Here is a 12817-nt window from a genome sequence, read left to right on the forward strand (position 1 = left end):
CTTGATATTTTTTCTTGTCTCATTTCAAAATATAAACATGCTTGAAAGTTCAAAGATCCCTTAATATAACAGTTTCAAAAGTGCAATAATTGATTTTATTGGCCTCACAGGGGGCAGAGGAATAAGCCTTTCCCTTTAGAAAGCTGTTATGGTGAATTGCTTCTTTACACATCCAGCAGACAGGGGGCTTCTCTTTTGTAGTGGTATTTTTCGGCCACTTTCAGCACGCTCTCACTTCCAAGTGGTCAAATATGACTGCTTGGTCAGTGGCTCTGCCCTTCAAAATATGACTCAGATGCCCTCTAACATCAATGCTGGTAGTGTCATACATGCATACAGTGTTTTTTTTTTCTAAATAAATGACTTTAAAACAACTTGGTTAGTTTTAGGGAAATGTCATGGTTTAAGTTAAATGGTGTTGACTTTGGGGTTTTAAAAAATAAAACTAAAAAAATAAATATATATATATATATATATATTCTACCTCCTCCTTATGCTGACTTTTTCACTCTTTCTACTCAGGCTGTTCTCATGCAATATTAATACTCCTGAAATGTAATGCATCATAATTTATATATATATATAGCCCATGTTATCATGAGCAAGAAATTTGTGTGAAACCCACATAATCGAGAAAGCTGGGATCAGTGTGATGATGGAACTGAAGAAGGAAGTAGTATAAAGACTGAAAGTCCATGTGAGACAGCAAGTTTGGTGGCAGATGGGTCAAATAAACACAGGAGACATTTGGAACAGTGTGAAACAAAGTGATCTTAGAGTAATTTTAAGGTTCGTTGTCAACCTACGTAAGCATAACGTCATTCATGGGGTGCTAATTCCTGTCATAGTATACAGACTGTTGTATGATGATACGTTGTTTTACTACATCAGTTGTTCTGAGTGTCTTATAGTACTGTGGATGGGTTTGAATTAGCGTTAGTTGGAGGCCCCCATTAGCATCTGTATATGGCCAGCATCAGTATTCGACGACTTGGAAATGAGAATTAGTTGCCCCTATGTAAATGTAAGTTTAATATCTCCTTTTCAGATGTATTTTGTCTCCGTCAGCTCCTGAGGAAAAATATCTGACTTTTCAGTTGCGATGTTGAACTTTCCTCACTAGCTTGTTCCTACTTTGGTTGAGTCGATTTATCAAATAATTTTTTACTAAAACCTGTGCCTGCTGCATCTGGAAATGAGACTGAGTTGCCTTTTATGTGGCGTTTAGTTGCCGTTTTATTTATGTTTTTGGCAGCAGATTTTATGTTTGAATGCTCCTCTTTGCCTTGTCTCGAGATATTTAATCTTCATGAAGCTACCTAGTTTAGTAGACTCTACATAAAAGACTATAAACACAATAAACAACAATATTGACATAAACATAATAGGGGAAAAACCATGTGAAATGCTCCAGTGACTCACAGTGGCCTGGTGTTCACAGAGATCAGTTGAAAGCCTCTCGCACATGAGCACAATTTATCAAGCTCCCTCGATTCATCCCCAAAGGGAAACATTTAGCAAGAGTCTGTGATGTGTGAAGAGGTGAAGAGGAAGCACAGATAAATAAATCTATAATCACCCAAAGCAGCGGTTAGCCGACTCCATCGGAAAAACGATAGTGTGGCCAATTGGTTCTCTACGCCATAATGAACCTCTGTTTGCTGCCTTGGTTTTATTTCTGGCCTTTGCTTCACTGAGAGGAACAAACACAGCTGAAACACAAACTCCCCCAAATGACACTGACTCAGTGCTTTTAACCTTTATTTATCCAAGTGAGCATCCAGTGTCTCGGCTTTTTTTAAGCTGCTTTCTGTTGAGCTGTGAGTAAAGTCTCAAATCATTTGAGACAATGAAGTCTAAAGGCTGCCAGATCAAGTCTAAATTCAGGTCTCAAGTCATTCAGGGCAAATCCGAATCGAATCAAGTTTCTCTCCACCAGAGAATTTCAATAATTCAAAGCTGTTGTAATTCACTTCATCGTGAAATAAATTCTTTGAATGAATTGCAGGCTTTGAGTCCTGCCTGACTCTTATAATAAATAAAATGTAAAAGTTTTTTATTGATTTTGTCACAAATCCCGAGACTTTTCAAGTCCCAATTGAAGTCAGTAGTCAAGTCTTAAACAAGTGAAAATGTGGCAACTTGTTGATGAAGCTCTGGCATTATGAAATGGTAGTGTCTGATTGTTGCTGTTAAAATAGATGCATAGGGGTTTTAACTCACGCAGTCATAAATAATTATCACAGACTAAGCACATCTTCCTGCGAAGCATTTGCACCTCCATGAGGTCAATGTTAAAGTTTAATTTGATGACCATGAATAAATCAGCAGATCAGTTTGTTTTTTTTTATTTTGTACGTATAGGTGATTAAAATCATTTCCGTAGAGAGCCAGAAATGCTTATTTTGTGTTAACAAGACCAACAGCTTGCTTTTAAGACAAGTGTAGTCAAAACATAGCTGAAATTTAAACTAAATTTTGCAGGCAAATAAACTGATCTGTCCATTTTAAAGTATCATTAAAGATTCTAGAAATCCACCACCGCTAAGATGTGAACTGTGGATGAGTGAGGGAATACTGTGAGCAGGCACTTTTTCTATAGGCTGTGGATGAAATGTGAAAGCTGGACAGAATAATAATAGTGATGCTGGAGCTGAGCTACACTGTGGGTCAGGGAGTAAGTAATTACATAGAGAGGGAATAATCTCATTATTAAAAAATCATAGTCATTGCAAAAACCTTTAAAAAAACAGATAATTACTTGTTAAATACTGCAAAAGGTTATAAAGAGAAAAGATCAGAACGTAAGATTAGTAACAGTGATATAATGACAATGGTAATTTAAAATTACAGTCTACTTAATGCCTTGTGCGGCTGTCTGAGACTGGGAGCAGATTACAGAAACATTAACTTCTTTCCAGAAGCAATTTATCTTACAGCACAAGTTAAGAACACGCTGTGATTAAGGCTGCAGTCACACATACAATCAGTGCAGTCGGGGATGCTGCAGAAGTGAATTACATAGACTCAAATCTGATATATATTGTGATACGTGGTAATTAAGGACTCAAAGATAGATGGGATGTTTAGAGGCAGACTAAATGTGCACAGCAGCAGTTACAGAAAAGATGCTGTTTTTGCAGCATCCCAGTGTACTGCTGTGTTGTAATGCTGTGGGGTGAGTGGTGTTTTATCAGTCGCAGCAGGTCAGACAGTGACTCCGCAGGTTTGATTTGCTTTGACCCGGAGTGTCCAGTTTCCCTCAGAGAGATGCTGAATTCATGTAGCACTGCCAAACCTGGGGGATGTTTTTCTGTTGTCACTTTTCAGGAAGAAAAAAAACAGGAAATACAGAATGTGGAAGAGGTTTCCATTCATTGACAGAGGCCTTAATCTGATTTACAAGGTCCTCACAAAATTGACTGTTTTTTCCCCCGTATGCATAGCAGTGGTTTGTCTAAAAATGACAAGCCTGTCTGCTGGAAATAACGTTTTTACACCACTAATTTTGCAACAGCAACATTTGTTTCAAATTTCATGCCACCTTAACAATGTTTCAGATGTTGTTTTCAATGTTTTCAATGTTTCATAATTTCAGCTAAATGTTCACTGGCAATCCATAATACACTAAAACATAATTGTAAGAAAAAAGTGTTATATATATGTAGTATTTCTCGATGACATGGTGCATGTTAGAGGGATATTTTTTATGTACTATATGATTGTTCATGCTAACAGTAGTTTAATTCCTATTTATTTCATTCAACTTCTAACACAACTTACTATTTAATGAATGTCATTTGAATGACTCCCCTTTAATAAAAAGACATTTACACTTTTTGTGAGTGAATAACTAATATTCAGACTCACACAGTCGCAGTTTCCGCTCCTTTTCATCAGCCACCTGAGCTTTAATGAGGCACTTGAGCTTTTTTGTCTTTCATAAGTCTGTCTTTGATAGTTTTGGGGGCAGTGAGGCAACAGCTGTTACCAGACTGTTCTCAATATTCAGCTTGTTCCTCTGCTTGGGTTTGAAGTTAGTCAAAGCTGAGAAGGTCACTTCACACATATGAGTTGATCCAAAAGGCAAAAATAAATTCAATGCACGTTTTCCCAGCTCAGGATATTTCGTTTCAACACCACACCAAAACTCTGCCAATGATGTTTCATCATGTGCCATCTTAAGTCCACCGTCAGAGGACAAATCCATCACAGTGTCCTGCAGTCTTGCGAGACAGATGCTGCTGCCTTTATTCACACCAAATGCGTTCTTCACCAATTTTTTTTCGGACTTTGCTTTAATATCATAGAAGCACTGGCTGAAATCAGTGTTGAGTTTGGACAGATGTGCTCGTAACATTTTCACCACATGACTTCTGGGCATCAAGCAGTGGGAAATGGCTCACATCTCCATTTTCACATTGACGTTCTTTATGAATCCTTTCACTTTGTTGTACACATTATGGATATGTGAGTCATTGCTTTGATGTGTTCAGGGCATTAAGTTTGGTGCACACATGAGCAAGACATCTCATCCTCAAACACCGTCTCTGTGTCCTCCAGTGCTGCTGCAATGAGGTGCAAGTACTCATTCAGGAAAAAGAACACCTTACTGCGAAGTTCATACAGTCCCAGTGGTGTTTTGCAATGAAAAGTCAGCAAACATCAGTTTACCAAAAAAATACCAAGGCACACAGCTTTGCAAAAATTTAAAGGCCCAGTTTCCTGAAGAAGAATGTGAGTTGAAATGCGTAACCACTAAGCCCCTTTATCAAAGGCTTTTTAATTTTTATAAAGCAGTGTGCCTTAGTAGTCTTTTGGTTATGACCGCTTGATTGCAAAGCAAGTGCAAGTCCAAGCTGTCTGTTTTCTTTTTTTGTCTGATATGTCCTTAAATCAAAAAGCAGCTGTTTTTTATACCTGCATTCTTAAAGTAGCTCTCCAGAGCCAATCTGGCATTTGGTCTCTCTACATGCAAACAGTACTGTAGCTTTCTGTTGTCTTTTTGAGAGCATCCAGTTAGCACGAGAAGGTGTTACTGTTTTTATTACAAGCAACTAGTCAAAGCAGATGCAAGAGCCAAAGCTGCATCAAAAACAATGACGCACAATTGTCTGAGATTATGTGTTCAGTTGACATAAGAACATCGATTTTTTTGGGGGGGAAAGCAAGTACAAAGATAAGGCAATGACTCACGTTAGCAGGGCAGAGCCAGCTGATGGACTCACTGGTTAAATGTTGAGGCACTGAAGAACTGAATGCTTACGGCTTTTCTACAACTCTAATCCACTGATGTGAGTGCAGTTGACCTCACAGTCTGCCGTGCTTTGCAGTCCTGTTAAGAAGCAACTTAAGTGCCAGCTGCATATGAAGCTCTACTCTCGCCTTTTATCCTTCTAGTGTGGGCTACAGATGCTGTAATATGTAAAGTGAGTGCTCATGAGATGGATGAAAAGAAGAGAGGAAGCTGAAGAGAAAAAGATAAAAAAGGGGGATAGTTAAGGAGAGAGGTAAATATGCTGCAGGAGAGCACTGGATAATGTAGGATAATGCAGATTATCCACTTACAGAAAGGGGAAAAAAGAGAGAATAAAAGATGTGAATTATATTTTCATGTGACTTGATATCAGCTGATACTATTCACAATTCTTAACACAATGAATATGTTATTAAGCTCTATATCAGCTTGAGTATTTCATTAAAAAGAATAAATGCCTATGTGAAGCACTTATCAAACCAAAGAAACAAAGTTAAGAAATAAAGCAAATTTAAAGCCTCACAAGACAAGAATTACATTCAAAATTGCCCCTCAGTGAGGCTGCTGCAGATAATACACACATCATCAAGTTACAGCAAGATAATTTCAGTTTTTCTTATTTTATTTTATTTTTTTTACTGTCAGCTGTTCAAATGCATAAGACATGGTGAATAAGATAACCTAGTCGTACAGGAACTGTAGACATTTTGGGTGATAATTGGAAAATTATCAAACTAGTCTGTCCTACATGTAGGTGTACATAATGAGGCAGAATGTAATGGTGTTGGGATCAGTGCGCATGATGGGCACGCAGTGTATCAGATTTCCATACAGAAGAATGGAGTTTGCAATTAACCTTTTTATTGGCCATAAAAACACTTATTTCCGAACCTTTACCAGACCTGAGTTGTTATGTGTGAACATTAAAGAAAGCAAGGACTTATGTTTTCTTATAACTTAAGTTATAATTTGACATAGTGCAGGGTTGATTAAGATATATAACAAGGGTCCCCAAACCTTGTTAAACAACAAATTTAAGGACCAAACATGTTATAGTTTAAGACACAGATCAGGGTTAATTACTGTTACAACAGTGAGAATTTTTAAAATGATGAGTAGCAGAATTTATAGAAGCTGACAGACGACAATTAAAGAGAGAAGCTTGAATATACAGGTTGTGGCAGGTCAGCCTGTTTTTCATTCTCAGTGTGTCAGATACCAGCGCTTTGTCGTGCCCCTTGGCGAGTGATATGGATGCCATAGGCAGCCTTTAGTGTCTTTATGAGATACACCGCGCTTTTAAATGAATCCAATGTAAAGCCATCGGCAGCAATACTGCTGTAATATAAAGAGTGACAAAGTTTGCACAGGGTAGGAGGAAACAGAGGTTTATGGGTCAAATAAAACTTTCAGCCAGTTAAAAGTCAGTGTTGTTTTAACACAACATTCAGCATTTTACATAGGTTCATCACACGCTGACATCAGTTAGTTAGTTAATTATTTTAGCCTACAACACAATATTTTTTTCCAAATCTTACCAAGTATAGTTTTGTTGCTTAAACCTAACCTAACCACAACTGTTTCACAACATTAACCACATTTTAGAATGTCCTTCAGCTGTGTGGCCTGCACATCTCTGTGAGATGCCGAGGGGCATGACAGTTGTCAGTATTTGGCGCTGTGTAATGAGAAAGTGTTGTGTAGGTGGAGTATGAGACACACATGCAGATGGCAGAACAAGCATATTCTCCAACATAAAGAAAAAAATCCCAAAGAACTTCAGTATCTATTCTTGCACAAAATATGTAAATATAAGCACTGTCAACGACCTGATGTTTTTCCCTCGATTTCAAAAACTTTCAAGGATGTCAAGGAACTGTGGCAACCCTGTAGAACATCCCAAATCTTTTTTTTTCTGAGTCTAAGAAAACAAGTGAGTCATCCCAAGAAGGAAATTATTTTTTAAATCCATAATCCACATCTCTTTATTCATTTGTGAACTCCAGTTCTTCAGATGACCTCCATTATGGTGCCAGCTGTGGGTGCTGGGAGACCTGTAAAAAGCCAATCCGGAGAAGCTGGTGTCAGATAGAGGGCACGCCACTCCCCCTTGAGAGTTGCTGGTTTCCACTTAAACACAGCATCTGTTGTGGTGGCATCACGTGCAGCGCCAGCATCACTTTCGACCGGCGACCAACAGATGCTAATAAGAAAGACAAACAGTGGGAGGGAGGGGGTGGACATTTTTGCAGTCACCTGAGGCAGGTCAGAAGCAGGAATGGAGCCAGGCATTAGCTTCATAAGGACAGGTATATTAGAGGCAGCCAGCTAAATGACAGCCTGTAAATGCATTCAGACAGTGGCTTAAAATCCAGGCATTAATGCGTTATGGCTTATTAGAGCCGCCATGTGTTCCAGCCTGCAGGGACTCGGGGCTTGCATGCAGAGCATGGTTTTACACTGTCAGCTATTTCTTGTAAATGTGAGGACTATTTCGGTGCCAGGGGGAAAGACAAATTTTACCTCCTTCAGTGGTTCAAACCAGATGCTGGTGGTCAAGGAAAAAATATCCAAAAGTAGCCCAGGAGTAATGTGGCACTGTGCATTTCAAATATATAAAATCAGTGTTACTCTATTGTAAAGCAAATAGCTATGACCCTCTAGATTGTACTGGTATTTAACACACTCGTGTAGTGCATCTTAAAAACTTTTTCAGATTATGTGAACATGTATTTCAAAACTAGGTTAGGCAGCTTATTTTAAAGGCATTTTTTTGACATATTTGTTGAAATTGTTTTTACACTTGGATAGCTATCAATAAATAAAATGCTCTTAAAAAATTGTATCTATCTATAGTTGTCCCCATCCCGTCTTCATTCTGAACTCGTAAAATAGCACTGCTTTGTTTGTGCTTTCAACATAATTGTGCATCGCCAAAAGCCATCTTTGGCATGCGCATGACATGCCGCTGGACGGCATCAGATGGGAACGCAGCCAGACAGAACCGGTCACGCTGTGAATATATGCTGGAGGATGGCTGGGTGGCACCTACTGTGTCCACATTATGAGTGCACAGGCAGCGTCACATGAAAATCTGTCTGGAGAGAACCTGTTGCATACACATGAAACATGTTAGGAGCTGGACTTTCATGCAGGAGTCTGGTGTTCGCTTCCAGTTTGAATGTGATGTTTTGCTCTACACCTGACCATGTGCCTCCTTACCAAGAAGCTAACCATCCATGACTTTGTTGCATGTGCTGTTGTTTCCTAAACACAACTACATGCCACATCATCCCACCATGTGCATTTGTTGATGTCATGGTAGCGGCATCCCAGAGCATAAAAAACAGACGCAGAAGGATATACCAAACTCATAAAATGTAGATGCTGAAGTTCACTGACAAAAGCTGCAACATGTGACGAGTTGGGATGAGAATGTGTTGTCCAGCAACAACAGCCTTAAGCGCCACAAAAAGGAAGACAGACTTAACAAAAAAGAGAGTCTGGCAATAAACTAAATAAAACATGTCAATATTGGCGAAGTGTTTTTGTGAGATGGAGAGAAAATGTTGCTAATAGTTTAGCCTCCTGCTAAGTGGAGCGCAAGGCTCAGGGTTATGGTTTCATGTTCACATTAATGTAGTCCTATCTAATGTTAGCTAGAGCCTCAAATCACAATATGTCCTCTGCCTCATTCCTCTGCTACAGGCCACCTCAGTGGGACAAGGTGGACAGCAGATCTGGAGATGACAGTCAGCGGCCACAGCAACGCAAATCCAGTCAGCTCAAACTCCAGCTTCAGAGGTCCGGACAGCTCTGACTCCTCACCAGATCAGCAAGCAGGTTAGAACCAGTGCAGCGTCTTTTTTTTGTTGGTGTTTTTACCCCCAGTTATCTGCCTACTTCAGCTTTAATCTTTAGACTCAAATGCATCCTCACAAACGCAGTGGGAAAAACAAAACAAGCAAAAGCATATTAGCATTTAAAATTAGTTTCAAATGCTTGAAATTTAATTTCACAGCCTGAGACTGATCATGTATGATTTAATGTGCTCTGTTTCAACAACAGTGCCAATGGAAAACAGTGTCCGTGGGTGTGTGTGGTGAACTAATTTTCATTTGTCGCTCCCATCAGGCTATTTTGATCTGATGTTTGGAGTGGGTGATGCACAGGACTCAGGTGGCTCTGTTTTCACTTTGTGAACTTTGTGTTGATCAAAGCAGCCTGCAGTGAAACAATGTTTAAAACAAAATGCAATGTTGTTTGTTAATAGGAACAAGCTGCAGACTTGACTGACTAAGAAAGCTAATGAGAGACCATTATGCAAGATAATTAACTCAAGAAAACTTTAAAATAACCTCACAAGGAGTAACTTCATCACCACCTACGCTTGAGTCTTAGTTGTAGTTTGTGTGTGTGTGAAGCACAGAATTACGCACATGAAAAGAGCAGGGCAAATTTGTAGCTTTCATTTAATTTGTTCACACAATTGTGAATGTAATTAGGGTCTGATCTGCCCTCCAGGTGCATTGTGCATGTGAAGGTGACCTCAGTGGGAGCAGTTCAGTGGTGGGATTTATCTGAGCTCAGAAAAGACATGATTATGTGTCGATGCTGCTTAGACAGACTTATTAATGAATGTTTACACAGGCTACAGTTCAACTTCTCCTCAGAACAACTGTGTAATTCTTAAAAATATACCATGATAATATTAAATATAAAATTTACTTCATACATTGAACAATGAGTTCAGATTTTATGGTGTTTTAAAATATGCAATATAGTGTTCAGTAATGTGCTTAGTGGACAGTGTACAAAAGAATTTTCCTAACAACTTTTAAGAGCTGAGCCATAGCTTTGGCACCTCATACACATATAACACATGAGGACACCTGGGCTATAAGCTTTTGTAGTAAAATTTGCCATATTTTGGTTTGTATCAAAGTGTTACAATATACAAGGGTATCTAGAAACCCTGAAGGTATGATTTTTAGTAGCATCAAAAACACAGATGCTCCTATGTCTATTTAACTGATTCAAATAAGCTGTGTTGAGGATTGTATGCAGTGCAATTAACGTGCCAGCAGGGGTCAGTCTCCCCTGTTGAGAGGCAGCTGGGCCGAGAAACTTGGCCAGTATGACTGGTGACGATAATCTAACACGGGTGGAGATCACGGACGAAAAAAATGCAGATTTTTACAGCCCTGTGAATTAGGCTCTTTTTTTTTGACCAAATCAGAGTTGGTTTTTGTTTAGTCAATGGACTAACTAACTAAATGACCAGCAAGATTAACTAAGATGGCTTTGGTGAATTTGAGGGGTTTTAACGAAGTCGTTTTTATGATGAATTAGGCAATTAAGCTATTTCTAGTTCAGTGAAAAAACTTGAATAGTGATGGTGTACACTTGGCTGTACATGCGAATACTGCCACATACCTTATTGAAATTTCAGGATAACATGAAGATATGAAAAAAAGATACCACTCAAGCCTACAGTTCAACAAATAACAACATAATTTATCAATAGTTGCATAAACTTACAGAAAACTTGATTTAGAGTTATGTTGCATATACAAGAAAACCTGATGTGTTGTACAAAGCATGTGAAGTTACTGCAAATCATAGAACAAAGTTTATTCTAACTTTCCCCTCATGAGACACTAAAATAGCTTCACATACCTTTTGAAGAGTTGGTCGTTGTTTTTTTAACTTGTTAACTTTATTTTATGTCTGAGCATTTTAAAAACTTTCTTTACTTTTTGAGAAATCACAGTTTGTTAAGAGAAAAAAAATCCTTCAGTAAAACCCCCAAATCTGTAAGACCACCAAACCTGAAATAACTGAGCTCAGTCCCACATTTAAGATTAACAATCAGCTCACTCCATTGGGCAAAATCTGCGTATTCTTACTGAGGAGATACCCAATAAATCCTCCAACTTGCTGCTACAGAGCACTGCCTTTCTAAAACCTTTCTTAAGGGCACCTCGGCAGAGGAGTGTGTCTCGTCTTTACTCAACCTAAAGCATTTTCTTCAACCTTTTCATCCCCAGCTCCCACCAACAGGCTGCAGGTTCAAATTTCCCTGTTGTTATAAGTTAATGAGGCCTTTGCTCGATTATTTATGCACTGTGAATTTAAACCCCACAACAGTAGATTGCAGGATGTGTTGTTAGTGCATCATCCCTCTTTCTTCCTGTGTGATACCACTCTGTAAACAAGGAGCAACATCACCTGCTAAAACACAGTCTACACGAGTCCACAGCTGATTAGACCTTTGAGCATGTTGCTACATAAATTTGCACATTAAATGAGGCAAAAACAACAACGCTTTAGCACATGGAGATCAGATTAACAGGACCTACTGTACGCCATGTGAAGAGACACACTCTGCCATAGAACATTTGCTAATGAATGCATTATTTGACTTTATTAATGGCCTCATTAGAGTAACTGGTTATATGTAACAGTGATTATGGCAGGACATTAGTCAGCTCAATTGCATCTTGTTTGTGGCTGTGGAGTAAATTGACCTACAGGAGCATTAAGGACAAACAGTTTCCAAGTTTTGTGATCAGGTTCCAGGAATTGAAGAATAGCAACCCATTAACTCATTAAATACCTCTGCTAAGGTGACCTGCTGTGTCAGATTTGGGAGTGCCGGAACATCAGTTTACGCTTGCTCACGTGCATTGTGTCTCTGCTGCTCATCAAAGGCATGCAGTCTTTTAAAAAGTGTTTTGTTTTTAGGTTTACTTCCTTAACTTTAGGCAGCATTGTGAAGTGTTGATACTAACATGGAGAATAAGTCCTCATGTAGAAATATCAATGCCAAGTATATTTGAGTAAGTCATGCAGATGTTAAAGTTTTAGCAGCTGATGATGAATAAGTAAAAACGTGGCAAATAATTGTATAAGATGGAAGTATATGGGCTGGAGCAAAAAGAAAAGCAATTATATTGCCCACAAAGGGAATTGTAAAGAAGAAACGAGGTAGTTAAGGCAAAGAAGAACGAGAATGTGAAGAGACAGAGAGGAACAGGAGTGGAAACGGAGATAGGAAAGGTTGGGGCTGACTTTCAAGCAGGTATAAAGATGTTACTGTGGAGAAAAAGGAGAGAGAAATGCTGGTGCAAAGCTGGAGAAAATAAAATAGAAGCAAAGACAGTATGTGATGAAGTTGAGGTGTGTGCAAGTGTGTGTGTGTTTGTGAGCTCTCTGTGGTATTTGAAACACTAGGCAACTGCATGTTTCCGTGTTCCAGTCTGCTGTTGTCAAACCCTGCTGGGGCTGCTTGGTGAGAGAAGCATGGGATAGCAGCTGTGGCTGTGACTCTGCGCTGTGTGTGTGACTCTGCGCTGTGTGTGTGTGTGTGTGTGTGTGTGTGTGTGTGTGTGTGTGTGAGTGTGAGTGTGTGTGTGTGCGCACTTTGTTTCTAGCCGTGCGTGTGTGTGAGTCTCTCTCTCTGCATACTGGCAGCCTAGGAATTGCAACACTCTACAAATTTTACTCACTAAATAATTTTAGATAGATGTTTATAGATAGATTCTTTACATTGTGAAT

At 39.0% G+C, this 12817-nt stretch overlaps 1 long non-coding RNA gene across 1 annotated transcript in view; it reads left to right on the forward strand.

Moving 5' to 3' along the window:
- Nucleotides 1-12817, forward strand: part of LOC148187250 (uncharacterized) — a 113909-nt gene that overhangs the window by 15079 nt on the left and 86013 nt on the right. The window contains exon 3 of the long non-coding RNA XR_015778956.1: nucleotides 8966-9100. This is a non-coding gene — a long non-coding RNA (uncharacterized LOC148187250). The remainder of the gene's footprint in view (nucleotides 1-8965; nucleotides 9101-12817) is intronic.

The sequence above is a fragment of the Plectropomus leopardus genome, chromosome 15 (genome assembly GCF_026936395.1).
Source record: "Plectropomus leopardus strain MGB_pleo_1.0 chromosome 15, ASM2693639v1, whole genome shotgun sequence".
Taxonomy (NCBI): domain Eukaryota; kingdom Metazoa; phylum Chordata; class Actinopteri; order Perciformes; family Serranidae; genus Plectropomus; species Plectropomus leopardus.